Source organism: Equus przewalskii, chromosome X (genome assembly GCF_037783145.1).
Source record: "Equus przewalskii isolate Varuska chromosome X, EquPr2, whole genome shotgun sequence".
Classification (NCBI taxonomy): Eukaryota; Metazoa; Chordata; class Mammalia; order Perissodactyla; family Equidae; genus Equus; species Equus przewalskii.
In genome coordinates this window covers 21,908,083-21,923,280 of record NC_091863.1, presented here as the reverse complement: position 1 = coordinate 21,923,280, position 15,198 = coordinate 21,908,083, and the positions used below count along the sequence as shown (strand labels likewise).

The following is a 15,198-nucleotide window of genomic DNA, read 5'->3' as shown; positions in this document are numbered from 1 at the left end:
GGCAGAAACAAAAGAATAAAGAGAGTAACTAAATATTGTAAGCAAAGTTTCAGAATCTGATTTTCATGTTTATAGTGTGAGGAAATGAGAGCTGTCTAAAATTGTTGATGGGAGTCAAAACTGAAACAAAGGCCTGGAGGGCAACCTAAGCAGGGATCACAAAGTCTTATCCTTTACATATCATTTTGCCCAGTGCTGCTATTTCTGTAAATTTGTCCTAGAATAAAAATTTTGCTGAAGCCTATTTGGAGTGGAACCTTGTATTAAAGTTAAGATCTTGCTTAGCTATCATTCTTGTGCACCAGCTAGGCAATGAATCAAGGTGGGAGGATGTTTATGGCACTCCCTTTCCGTAAGACTTAACAGACACCTTGTTGTTTCCACAATTAAAAGTTTTTATAAAGGCTAAACCCTTAGCTGCATCCTGTATTTTTCTCTGTATTTACCACAAATTGGTTTGTTTATGACCTAGTTTGATAATTAAGGACAGGGCAAATTTCTTCCTATATGCGGTGCAGTCATTATTAGAATGGCTTGGCATAGTAATTTTCCTAGGAAAATTTTTTAAACCCCAAATCCAATAAATCTGAAATCTCATTCTTATTAATTATATGAGGATAGCAACTACCCATAATTAGGCCAGAGGAAGTATTTGAATGGAAATTTTGATTTTTTATTTATCATAAAACCACTCAAAGAAATAGTGATTATATGGAGTGGTGCAAAATTTCCTTTAAATAAGTTTTTATGAATCTTATAAACATTTTTGCATATATGTTTTAGATAATCATGTTTTGTGAGTGATACCTCTGAAAGTGATTACATTTGTTATCTTCAATATTTTGCCAATAAACCAAGTAAGAAAATTTTAGATTGCAGCATGACCTGAGGTTTCCTTTTTGTCCTGTGTAATGAAAGTATATATGGACATTTATTCCAAAAGACCATTTTTTATTGACACCAACCAAACTTCTTCCACAGGATCTTCTGAAGTTCTTCAGGGAGGTCCTATCAGCCTCAGAAACAGAGGATGCAGCCTTGCCCAAGGCTATAAGACTCAGCAGCTTTCCTAACATCTGAACAGTGTGACTCTGAGAATTTCAATTCTTCTGCTTTAGCCTCTCCCTTTTCAAACATCGTCTTGAGGTCTAATAAAGACAGTGCCTCAGGGTGAATTGCCCCAAGCTCAGCACCTGACTCTTTCACTGTGGCTATCTAATCTAGCAGATGAAAATCCCCTAGAACTTTCTAAACATGGGATGCCCAGCCTCAGCCGCTTCAGGTCGTTTATAACAGCCCCAAACAAATTCATCACTCTTTCTGACATTTTTCTTGTTTGCACTGATAAAACAGAGATGCAGCTCATTTTTTTTGTCCTGCTTCTACTTGCTTTACTTCTCTAATTTTATGCTTAAAAGGTAATTTTACACTTTATCTTTTTCAGATTTCATATCTTTATATAGTTATCTTTTAAAAAGTATTTTTAACCCTGATCTTTTGACCATGATGCTGTAGTCAATTGTGTAAAAGAAGACTCCAAACTGAGCAAACACCAGCAAATGAAGGTCCTCACTTAGGTGTCTCACAGGCACTAAATCTACTTTGTTCTTGGGCGCACTCAAGCCGAATGATTTGTAGAGAGCAAATGGTAACCTATTTTCTCTTCCCAGCTCCCACTGCAGCTCCCCATTTAACAACAGTAGGCAAGGGTTATGTCTATCTTCTTGGGGTCATGACCACCACATACTTTAGGTTTGTAAATATTTTCTTCATTAAAAATATCATGACAGGAAAAAGTTATGAATATGTTTTTCATAAAATAAAAATATATAAATCAAGTGAATCATTTGTATGTCTCAGGCTATTTTGATGAAAGGATGTGGGGATTTCAAAGTATCTTAATGAACACTTGGACAACAGCAGTGGCAAGAAGTATGTAGAATTTCACTGTTTAAAGTGATAGTATTGCTAATCATGAAATGTCTAAAAATCTCAAAAGGAGATAAAAATGTGAATGGTTATTCCATGAAAGATAAGAAGTCTTCAGGCTCTCATGCTGATTATTCTATTTAATAGAGGAAAGGATTTGTAATGATGGTATAGCAAACTAGAGAGCTGTTATAATATGGGTCTAGAGGTTACTAATAAAATGCTATGTATATGAAAACAATGTACAAAAATTACCAAAAAAAAATTCCACTGGAAAATATTTGAAGTGCCCATGGTGGGACAGAGTCAGTAAAAGAATACTGAAAGACAGAAGGTAAACTAGATTATATGTATAAGGAAGAATTCTACAAAGTATGGAAACTAATCCAACAGTGTTCCATGACTGAAAAGGCTTCATGAGGAACAGGAAAAAGCCCTGGAAAAACCAGTAAGGTGATTATTTGAGAAACTGCAGTAGAGGCTGTCTGTTGAGTTGATATTCCCCCTTGTCTAAGTCCTCATCCCCCTATTTGAGCTAGGGAATTAGGGAACAAGAGAATTTGCTCCATTTTGATTTCTGATATTTTGTTTAAAAAGAAAGACCAATGCCTTTTCCGTAAAACTATTGACCTTCACACTCCACCCTGTTCATACCCTATCACTGTTGTAGAAGCAGGCCATGATAACCAAGTATCTTATAGACAGATGGAAGATTGTCACAACGTTATCCTAAAATAATAAAGTGCTGGAAAAGATAGTAGAAAACTAAGAAAGGGTGGAAGATACAGCCAGATGCTCCAAGGATCTATCCAATATCAGAAAGGGAGTAAGACAGTAACAATAAAATCTGACTGAAACAAAGAAAGTCATGAGTCTTTAGTTGGAAAGGGCCTATCCTATATATGAGCCCTGTTCATCTCCATCCTAGTCAACGAGAACTGGAAAAGAAGATGGAAAAGCACACCAGGGTAGTTCTTATGGGCCAGGTCTGGAAATGGGATACATTGCTTCCGCTTACATCCCCGCCATCACATGGTCACATATACCTGAAAGGAAGTCTCACAAATAAAGTTTAGCTCTGTGCCCAGACAGAAGAGGAAATTTATTTTGGGTGAAAAACTGGCAGTTCCTCTATACTATTCTATTCTGTACTTCTATTCTGTACTTCTCACCATACCTTACTTCTAAGTCTCTTCTACACTTCTAACCACTAAATATCCATTTGGACTCTTCTTCCCTCTTCTTGTCTATTTTTCTCTGTGACCCTTTGTCCTATCCTCAGGAAGATCTTTCTGGTTCATTATACTACTTGCTAAATCTGAAATGAGTGTTGGGACGTTGAGGGAGGTGTCAATAACCATATACTTTCACATATGCTAAATAATCATACCAAAAGATATTTACTAAACTGAGTTCTCACTCACTTATTTATTTTTTATTTACATATCTATTTGCCTGCTTGTTTGTTTGCTGTTTTTTTTTTACCATCACACCAGAGGTGATTGAAAATCATTAGATAGAGAACAATATGTAAGGATGTAAAAGATATGTTTGAGGGGATAAAAGCATAATATAATTCTGTGGTAAGCAGCCTCTAAGACAGCCCTCAATGATCCCTTCCTCTTTGTAGTCCTCCTTTGAAAGTGGGCTGGGTTCAGTGATTCACTTTAGTGAATAGAACGTGACAGAAGTGATGAGATGTTGCTTCAGAGATTAGGTTATAAAAAAGACTGTGGCATCTATTTTGCACTCTCTTCCACTCACCTGTTTGCTCTGAGGGAAGTCAGCTACCATGTTGTGAGCTGCCCTGTGGAGAGGCCCACTTGACAAGGAACTGTTGTCTCTGACCAATAGCTAGCAAGGACTGGGGGCCTGCCAACAGCCACGTGAGTGACTTCAGAAGCAACTTCTTCCCCACTTCAGCCTTGAGATGACTGCAGCCCTGGCTGACACCTTCATTGAAGCCTCATGAGAGACTCTGAGTTAGAGGGCACACTTCAGTCACATGCAGATTCCTAACCCACATAAAATGTAAAATTTTAAAAAAGTTTGCTGTTTTAAACCAACAAATTTTGGGCTCATGTGTTTCACAACTATGGCTAACTAATTCAGATCCCTTTTATGAAAAAGAAAAAAAGAGCCATGTGCCCTTATATGCATAAAGTATGTTTTTCAAAAAGGTTCAAGAAGTTGTTAACATTACTCACCTCCAACAACAAAGTATGAAGAAGTGGGGAATTAATTTTAATTTACACTTTGTACTGTTCTCTGCTGTTTGGATATTTTACCATGAAAATGGAGTGCTTTTTAATCATCACAATAAAATAACTAATTAAAGTAACTTTTGTTTTAATGAGAAAATGGTAACTAATGTTACATACTATTTGGAAAAGAGTGAGAAGGCTGTATATTCAAACCTATGGCTGTGGCCTAAATCACACTCAGAAGAAATTTTGTAGAGTTAAATGGATTTGATTTGAAAAATAAACATTAAATATAAGGAACAAAGTTTTCTCTTTAAGAATAAAAAAGAAAAATAAATAAAACCTGAATAAATTGAAATAAAGCAATATAAATATAAATGCAGAAATGAATGAGGTAAAAAATAAGCCATTCAAAACAAACCAACAAACAAAACCCAGTAATCTTACCTACACTAAAACCAAAAGCCGGTGTTGTGAAAAGATTGATATATATGAGATTTTGGCAAATACAAACAAGAAAAATGAGTTGAGTCACAAATATATACCAAAAATGAGAAAATGCATATGATTACAGATTAGAAGCATTCCTATTAATGTTAAGAACAAACAAGGATGCGCACCAACACCACTACCGTTCAACATTGTTGAGGACATCCCAGCAAATGCAGGAAACGATGAAGGAGAAATATGAAGTATAATTAATGCAAAATAAATTAAAGAGTAACTGTCAATGATATGATAGTACTTAAAGACAATCTGAGAGCATCTCATTAATAATTGATCAAAACTAATATGAGAGTTTAACAAATTGACCATTTACAAAAAGCTCCTATGTGATTCCTGCACTAAAACTTAGGAACAGTAGCTTATTATCTTTGCTCTAATACAGCAATTGCCCTAAAGTGGCTTCATATTCGGTGGACAATTTCAGCCTTTAATGATGTACCCATTAGACTGCACTCTGTGCTTTAAAATAAGTCTGTACTCACTTAGAAATTGAGAGAACTGTTTTGTTGGGTTTTTTTCTTTATACACCATCCTGGACTGTGTTAGAATGGTAACTTTCTCATGTCAGGGCATATAGTACTCATTACAGTGGTTTCTCAGGTTTTAGTCCAGGTTGTAGAAACCATGTTTCTAAAAGAGTACTAGAGCATTGTTATCCACTACGGTACTCTGCAGACGGGTTCTTCCTTAATAATTCTAGGAAGTGCCTAGATTTGTATAGCACTGAAGTTGTGACTGCTCGCCCAATGTACATGTTTAGATATAATCAATAGAAAGTTTTATAAGCATTTTGGTGGGACGTGCAAATTCCAGATTCGATCTTAAATGAAGTTGACTTGACACTGCACAGAAATCATGGATTCCATGATAATGCCTGTTACCTAAAATCAGACAGAGGCACCCCCTTTGTCCCTAGTGGAGTGAGGGTTTGCTGAACATGTTTTTTTAATCTACTTCCAAGCTACATTTGAATTTCAAATAAAATGCTATTAATGTGATGGCCAAGGCAAATTTCTTTAGTTACAATTTTATTTTAAATACTCTAAATTCCTTGAAAAAATTACATTTCCCTAGGAAATTTAGTTTCCCACTTTCTGGAAAAATTAGGTTCAATTCTCTCTTTTCAAAACTACAAAATTCCCTCCCTCAGGAGTCTAAACTGATGGCCTTACCTCATATTTTACAGGACAGAAAGTCAAAGAAATAACATCAGGCTCCCTGCACCCATCTTCCTACCATCAAACATGTCAGTTTTCTTGACTGAGTTCAAGCTAGCTGGTCTGATCCTAGGAAAGGCCATTCCTCCACTGGTTTCTAGATCATATCTCCTCAAGGGCTTGAAAGGAGTTTTCCACTGTTTCCTACATCATTCATTTCTTTTTCACACTTAGACGTTTACTGTCAATACATTTTTTCTAATATCCTTCATCTTATAAATAAAGTATAACAATGATCCCTTAATTCTACATCTCATTCCAGCTGTCACTTCGTTTTTCTTTTCCTCTTCATAGAAAAACTCTGGAAAGACTTGCCTGTACTCACCGTTTTACTTCTCTCCTCCTGTGTAAACTTCAGCCAATGCAAATTTGGCTTCCACTCCTTCTTTGTCCTAAAGATGTCCATAAAACTCTCCTTACTGCCTAGATAAGTTCCCTGTTAAATGATCAGTGGTTTAAAGAAAATAGCTATGCATGAATATTTTGTACAGTTCCTAAATACTAAGTACTTTGCAATTTAGTTTGGTGAAATGTCTCCCTTTAAGAATATTTCTTTCTTTTAAGAATTTACTAAATGTTGTCCTTTAAAATTTCATCTTTATCTCAATTTACACTTTTTATTGCACTTTTATTAGAAACAACTTACCAGAAGCACATCATCGAACAAACTAGTCAGAGAAATGATGAAAGAACATTTTCAAAAGGTCACAAATAATGAAAGTTACTCAGCATGAATCACAAAACAAGCAGAGATTTCAAAAACCAAGGGAACTGAATTATTTCAACTGATATGATAAATATTACCAGAATTATTATCGGCTACTAAAGTTAGAGACTTTTCCCTGGATTTTTTGACATTTAATAAGTTTTTATTATTTTGAAATAATTTTAAATTTATAGAAAAGTTTCAAAGATAATACAGAAAGTTCTCACATGCCCCTCATTCAGTCTCCCCTAATGTTAACATCATACATTACCTTAGTGTATTTGTTAAAACTAAGAAACCAACATTAGTTTATTAGTATTAACTAAGCTTCAGACTTTATTCAGATTTTACCACTTCGTCCACTAATGACCTTTTTCTGCTCCAGGATCCTATCTAGGATACCAGACTGTGTATAGTCACCATGTCTTCTTAGACTCTTCTGGTCTGGAATAGTTTCTCAGCCTTTCCTTGTTTCTTATGACCTTGAATGCTTTGAAGAGTACTGGCCAGGTATTATGTAGAATGCTCCTCAATTTGGGGTCGTCTGATATTTTATTCATAGCTAGACCAAGGTTATGAGTTTGGGGGAAGAATAACCATAGAAGTGAATGCCCATATTGGAGGCATTTGGCATCATTATGACTTTATCACTTGCCATGACTTGGTTAAGTGGTATTTTTAGGATTTCTTTGCTGTAAAGTTACTCTTCTTCCTTTTTTTAATACTCTATTCTTTGAACTCATGGCACTAAATCCAGTCCATACTCAAAGTGGGAGGGGAATCAAACTCCATCTCTTGATGAAGGGAGTGTATGCTTATGTTATTTGGAATTATTCTGTGAGGAGATTTGTCCCTTCTCCCCAAATTATTTATTTATTCATTTATTTATATCAGGATGGACTCATAAAACAACAAACCTCAAATACCTAATACCATAGGTTGTAGTGTGTAATACCACGTTATTTGAGGGATTTTTGGTGAAATTGTTCCAGCTTTGGCCATTGGGAACTCTCAAGTGTTTCATGTGTCACTTTGGTATACCCTCATCCCACTTCCTTGCTACCTGGCACTACAAGATGCTCCAGGTTTATCTTGTATATTCCCTGCCCCAGCACTAGAATCAGCCATTTCTCCAAGAATCCTTGGCTCCTTTCACTGGAGAATAGTATTAGAAATCTAAATACAGGAACTGGTGGTGCTCATTACTACTGGGGTGTCACTGCTCCTAGGCCCTCTCAGTGGAGAGAGCTATGAAATATTTGTCAGTATAATAACCCATGTATACACACATTTCTATAATTATTTCTGCATTTATCCACCTGTAGATATATTATGTTAACCTATTTGTGAATTCATACTGATATGTCCAACTCTAATTCAGTAGCACAGGACTCATCTCTAGCCTTCCCTCCTGGCTTATCTATAATTTCCCTCTCTGACAGTAAGAAACCCAGTTCTCACTATCCGTCATCCATTTACTTATTCATTCAACCTCAGACATATATGTAAAGCAGGTTGAGAATTATTACTTAACTTGAATCCTCGTGAGAAACAAATTTGCCAACTAAAGTACAGTTTTTATGTACAGTTCTTTTCGTCTTTAGTCTTGCAGTTGCCCTTCAAAACATCATTTGACAAAGTTATTTAGCCAGCTTCTTTTTCTCCCGCCTGCTTCAGTGGGGTTATGTCATACGTTTGTAAGAGAGTTAGATTCATTTGTCATAGTCTGTATTCCATTCTGAGACCCTTTGACATCCTGGTTGAATTTCTTTTAGTTTGCATATATTATAGTTTACTCTTTTTGATGTACAGTTGTATGAACTTTGACAGATGCACTGAATCATATATCCACCACTCTAGTATCATACAGAGTAGTTCCATCACCCTAAAATTCTACAGAGGTATATTTTTTTGAGAGGGAATTACTATGAGAAAGCATGTGGAACAAAATCTTTCCCTCCAAATATCTGGTTCTATCTGATGATGTTAAGGTAAGTTTATTTCCATATTTCTAAAATATTTAAAAATTTTTACAGATACTCTTACTGAGAATTCATAATTGCAAGCTTTAAAAAAAATATGAGTGTGACTATCAATTACCACTTACTAATCTTAAGAGGATAACACCTAAGGTTCAAATCTTGTCTCTTGCTTAGAGAGCAACTTACTGTAGAAAAGAGAGGCTTCTCTATATGATCCAAGATCTTAATGGTTACCTGTCATGGGCCTCAGTCCCTCACAGTGTTGGTCATATCTGTCAGCTGAAGAAGGTAGTGCCTAAAATATCTGAGTCATTATAGCTTTTTAGCAGAGTAATGAAGAGAACCAATCACTCAGGCCCAGTTGTAATTTGAATTTTATTCTAGGCAGAGATACATAAGTAACAACCTTTTTGGCTAATGATATCCAGATCAATGCGAAGCTAGAAGTACTGTCCTTACCCCAGCATGTACTGTTTTTATATTTCGTATTTTATCTTTTGTTTCCCTTTGGTTCACTGGTGTTCTTCTCAGAGGCCTACAATTCAATTTCAGGGGCTTGAGTTGCTAACATGGCTGCCATACAGCTGCCAGAAGTCCAAGGTGAGACTATGGCCACCTTAATAGATGAAAGGTGACTCATAAATGTCACGACAGAATCTTGAGATGTGCGTTCTCAATTTCTATTGTCAACTAAACCAAATTGCCGTGCACCAAAACAAAGATGCCGTGTACCACTATTTGTTAGACTAATTTGGTTGTAAATTCTATTTGAGCCCCTACTCTGCACTTTCGTAGCACTATGACTTCGCAAAGTTAACTTCTCTGAACTTAAGTTCCTGTCATCCACTTTAATATGGTTTTTATGAGGAACAACTGAGAAATTATGCTTGAGTATACTTGATAGTATATATGTATCTAATTTCCATAGATGGTTGCTTATATAATGGGGTTAGAGATAAAGAGGCTGCCAAAGCTAAGAAAGAAAAATAAAAATTGTACTTTGAATAAAGTACTCTTCCCAGTAAAAACATCCGAAACCCCTAGCTCTCCCCAGAACACAGCCTGAGACTAGTATATGAAGTTCCTTGTGAACCTGGACTGTCATACATTCATCTCTGAACTCTCACTCTCCAGTAAAGAACTATATATCAAGTGCTCCGTAAGGCTCTGAGAACTAAATCGAAAAATCCGAACCTCTCATTTTACTGTTGAAGAGACTGAAGTCAAAGTAAATTAAGATAGTGAAGTTCAGAGAAGTTGCTCACAGGATGGCTAAAATCCAATCTATTGTAAATTTACTGCATTCTTCTTTGGCTCGCAACATAGTAGAACGGGCACTGCTGAAGGTTGCTGTTGGACTAACAGAACTCGCCAAAATTATTTGGCCTGCCATTTAGCAATTAGGCTCCATTATAGTTTTTCTATCTCCATTCTTTTCCACACCTGTCTGCTTAAGGCATGGTTGCCAGAAGACGTATTTTTAAAAGTATAGTTTGGCATCTGTCACAACTTTATGCAGTTAAATTCTCTGCATAATTAGCAGACAATTATAATATTGCATAAAGGCCATGAGGGCCTACACAGAACTGTCCTGTTGAAATTCCATATTGGAATGAAAACTTAAATTTAAAGGTGCAGTTTTGCCTGCTTATTTGATAGAATTGTAAGCTTTGCTCGCCATCTCATGGAAGGCTGGTAGTGATATTGGATTGCTTTCTTCTGTATGTAAATAGGATCAATATTTGCATAAGTTAAAATGGTAACAGTTACTTCCATTTTCTGGGACTTACTTTACCAGCTTGATTTTCACCTATAATATAGCTTTATTTCTCAAATGAATTATTTGACTCCCTATCTGTGTATCTTAATCAAGTCCAACCTTTCTCTTTAGAGGATTTTACTCCTCCAAATGGCAAATTCTCCAAATTATCTGAACACTTACTCAGTCCAAAGCAGGTGGGGTTGGTTGCATCAGTCAGGATTCAAACAAAGAAACAAACACTGGGGGTGATATCCATATAATAGGTGACATAATAGGGACCTGACAGTATGTAATTGTGGAAGCTGGTTAAGCAGTCTTCCTAAGGCTTTTGTCTTTGCTTCAGGTGCTGGAGCCTGAAGTCAGCACAGCATTCAGGAAGGAGAGATGGATGTGAAGTGGAGGAAGCAAGGATAGACTGGAATCCATGAAGAACCCAAAAAAACAGACTGGAACCCGTGTTGGTCTTTCACTGCCTCCAAACCTCCAACTTTGATGAGGTGAGTTCCCTGCAGGAGAAGTGGGCACTCTTTTTTATGGAGCTGGTGAACTGGAAGGAAGATATGAGGGAGAAGTGGTGTAGCTGTACACCCAGCTGCTGCCTCACACTAAGGTAAGTCAGCAGATAAGTAACAATGTGTCCCTGCCCCTACTTTCTGAGTATATAATATGGCTACTACTTTACCTTTGCCTTCCAAATCTCTCTCCAAATGCTTCTTATAGCACAAACAATCTCAGAACCATTCAGGGAACCCTGAAAAAAGTTTAGTTCACAGTACAACCCCCCCCCACCCCCCACAGAGGCAGACCTGCTTCCAAACAGCAGGCCACCCAGTGTCACTAGAAATTCCAAATGAGGTTTTTCATTGTTAATCCTGCTAGTATACATCCCACCCAAGTGTGCAGGTTGCCCCAAACTTGGGATTCTAGTTTATAACTCTGTTATCTTTATGTTCTGTTTTAAATGACAGTGCTTAGTTCAGAGTCACTGGGTTCTTTGGGGACTTTTAAGGACCTTTCCTGTCAGCAGACCTTGGTAGGGGGTGCCCCAGACCTCCAGATCCCCAGGCAGTTGTCTCTAACTTTGAATCTCAGTGAGCAGGAACTTGGGTCAAGTTATTTTCCATTCCAAAGTCTAACTTCATCATGTAAATTTCTCACCCTGCTCTTAAGGGGCCAGAGATAATATCCATTTTAAGGAGTATTATCAAAGGAAAAACTTTGTCAGGCCACAGGATGTTTTATTATACCCTTCTTTCTTAGCAAATATCTGCAAAGAAGGGTGTCTTATACTTCACAGGGGTGTTGATGGGAGGGCAAGCCTCTGAATTCACTTACACAAATAATAAGTGTAAAACAAAAATAAATATTATTATTGAACAGTAATTGGACATCCAGCACCCAAAATTTTCATTAAATAAGACAGAATATTTTTAAAAGCAATTTAATCTCTTATAAACAGCCAAAGTGAATTTTAAGCAATGCATGGATCTCTAATAGGTATTTCTTCCAAGGATATAAAACAGTTCTTTGTAAGTATAAACAACTCTTTATTACAACATTAAGTTATTCTTAAAGTTAGTTCAAATACATATTTTCAAATGTTAGAAATTCTTATATTCTTATAGGATATCTTATAGGAGATATCTTACAGGTATCTTATAAGAGATGAATGTCCCAAGAAGACTTCCTAGAAGGTAATCCCATAGGAGTTCTCAGCCATGAAACTTCAAGAGCATTGAAAGTACAGAGTAAACAATGTCATGCAATTAAATTTAACTCTTACTAGCCTCCATCTACTCAAATTAATCAATATTAACATATGGATTCAGAAAATGTGGACAACTCCAAGTCATTTATTCTAGAAGGATGAATTATCTTGTTAGGAATTTACCCAAGTTTTCTCCCCTTTTCCTTTTCTGTGAGGGAGTCTATGTGTGTGCATGCATGTGTGTGTATATGTGTGTGTGTGTGTGTGTGTATGGCCACTTATCAGCATTCAAGGAACAAAACTATGGTTTCCTTTATTTTACCTTACATTTAAAGAATAAACATATTTCTGAAATTTTCAACTCAACTGAAGAACTTTATAATAAACTGCTAAAGATGAAAAAAAAAGGTGATAGTTTTCAGGATGTCAGAAATGTGAAGACAGATTCAATAAGGCTATTAATTTTTTCACCAATTAGGAAACTTTAGAGGTTAGCTATAAAGGAACAAAGGAAAAGAGGCATAAATAAATTTCTTATATATCCAGAGGAGTAAAGAAACCTACTGAAAGGAAAAGAATGAGGAAGGAAGAATGCGAAAGAAGGAAGGAAGATAGAGGAAGGAGATGGAAGAGATGCTTTTTATTGTGAAAATAGGTAAAAGACAAAAGGCAAATATATTCGTTAAACTGAATTTTAAACTTAAAGTCCAGCCTACTGAGGTGACATCTAGCTGGAGCTGGTACGAAGCCTTCAGGATGGCAGGCACTCCACACGGTCTTGGCTCTCTTCCCCCTCGGATGCACCTGAGGCACTGGAAGACTCATCCAGGTCTGCATCCATGACCCCAACTCCAGGAGCGCCCTGGTGCTGGCGATGACCTCTCTGTGTCAGGTGATGCATGAGGAAGCAATGCATGTGGCTTGGGAACAGGTTAACGGGGTACAATCTATCTTCATCTCGTTCCTCCTTGTTGTTCTTAATCACTTGCTTTAACCCAAGAAGCTCAGTGGTAGTTGTAGCTGTGGGTGCCCAGATCTTTGCCTCATGGTCTAGGCCACCAGTTGCCATCACAGGTAGGTAAGGATGGGGCTCAAGACAGTTCACAGTACCTTCCTTGTCCCCCTCCATGAACTGAATAATTTGGCAGGATGATTTCTCCCAGAAGAAGATGTGCCCGCAATCACTACCACTCACCACAAACTCACTTTTGGGGCCATAGAAATTAACACCTTTGATTGTGGCATTATTTCTGTGCCCCTTATATCTCTTAACATACTGGGCTCCATCACAGTCAGAGGAGTTAAAGAGGTAAATATCATCATCGTTGTAACTGGCCAGGAGCTCTGTGCCATCGTGGCTATACACAAGGCAGGTGATACTTGCTTTGGAATCACAGTTGACCAGGTGATGAGGACAGAATTTCTTGAGCACACCGTTATTCTCATTCTCATCTATTTTCCTCTGGTCATAAATTCTTACATACTGATCTCGTCCACCCACTGCAAACTGGTAAGTATTGGCAGGATTCACATGGATTGTATACAGTCCCACTTTATTTTCCTTATCTTTTGTTACCACCACTCTTGAAACTGGCCGGCATTGTCTGAGGTCAATGGCGAAGACAACTGCATCTTCGCCTGAAGTTAGGAACTTAGGGGAGTCTGGCTCCAGAGCCAACTTATGGGAGGCTCCCCTATGCTGGGCCACACGCTTAGTATTCCTGCAGTGTGGTATAGCAGATAGCTCTGCCACCCGTATCTGCCCATCACGGGCACACATGGCCAGGGTGGGATCACCACAGTTGGGAAGGAACTTGGCTTGAAAGACATTATTTCTGTGGCCACTCGCAAAGTCCAGTACTGGCTGCTGACGCATCCAGTCCCACACTATCACTCTACGGTCATCACTGCTACTGGCCAGCCAGGTGCCACACTGGTTAAAGTGCACACTATTGACACATCTGCTATGGCCTTTAAGCTCATACTGCAGCTGGAAACGCTGCACAAAGACTCTTGCCCCACAGGCCTCATATACAAAGCGGGCACTTGAACCCAGCTGCCGCTCGCGAAGAGCAGTAAGGACTTGCCAGCGAGGGCGAGGCAGGGCAGATGTCTCTGAGGACATCCAATTCTCCAGAGCCTGATCCTTATCTGATAAATACTGACAATGGGTAGCCTCGTTGCACTGTACCTGAGGCTGTTCTTCTGCTGCTTCTTCCTCCTCCTCTTCCTCTCCTGGCCCCTCCTCATCTAAGAAGCAATAGATGAGGTTTTCTTCATTCTCGTGGACATGGTCACTATCTTCCATATTTCCAAAGTCGAAGTCGTCACTTGAATTTCCTGTGTCTGTGCCTTGACTTTCTGCGCCTGCAAGGCTGAGGACACCACTGTCCCCGGTTCCGCCACCATCTCTGGTCAGTCTCAAGCTCATTTCACTATGTGAAGATGTCTCCCTCCCGGCCTCTGCTCCAGACGGCTCCTCTGGGCTACCGCGCAGGCTTCTATTCCGTAAGTCTGGCCCGCCATTTGTGCTGCTCCCTTTGTCAGACATCTTGAATGATGCTTCTTGTAGCCGGTCTGTAGTGAGGAAAAGCCCTCAAGGCCGGGGGAAAGGAACAGGCTCGCTCCGGCAGAAAAAGAAGCTAGGCCTAGCGCAAGACGCCAACAAGGTAGGCCGAAGTGGGAGGGGCAACATCCGGCTGTGGCGGTTGGAAGTACGGGAGCTGGTGAGGTTCAGAAAGCTTCTTCCCATCTAGCATCTCGCGATATTTCGAGACCGCTCAGCAATTTCCAGGCCCTGGGCCCCACGGCCACAGCCGTCTTACCCTGTCAGCGGTTGCTCGTACGGTGCTTTTGAAGATTAAAACAAATTGCACTTTGGAAAACCCTCTTTATTCTAATAGAATTCTCTAGAACCATCAGCAAAAGCGATCTTCCTTAGCCAAAACAGTCATCATAAGGTTCTCAATGCTTTGCTTAAAGATAATGTACGGTATGAAATGAAGAAATAGGGAAATACAATGAGAGATTGCTAAGGTCCCCCACAGCTAGTGAGTTCCTGACATACAGGAAATATCTTCAGCAAATCAAACAGCTTGAGGGAAACCTTGAGAGCTCTAATTGATAGAAATGGCATAGGGTTGACAGATAAAATGAACGATGCCTAGTTAATTGCATTTTAGA

The 15,198-nt window shown here is 38.4% G+C and overlaps 1 pseudogene; it reads right to left on the bottom strand.

Moving 5' to 3' along the window:
- Positions 1–11,732: 11,732 nt before the first annotated feature.
- On the bottom strand, positions 11,733–14,719 carry LOC103567329 (DDB1- and CUL4-associated factor 8 pseudogene; annotated as a pseudogene).
- Between the last annotated feature and the right edge of the window lie 479 nt (positions 14,720–15,198).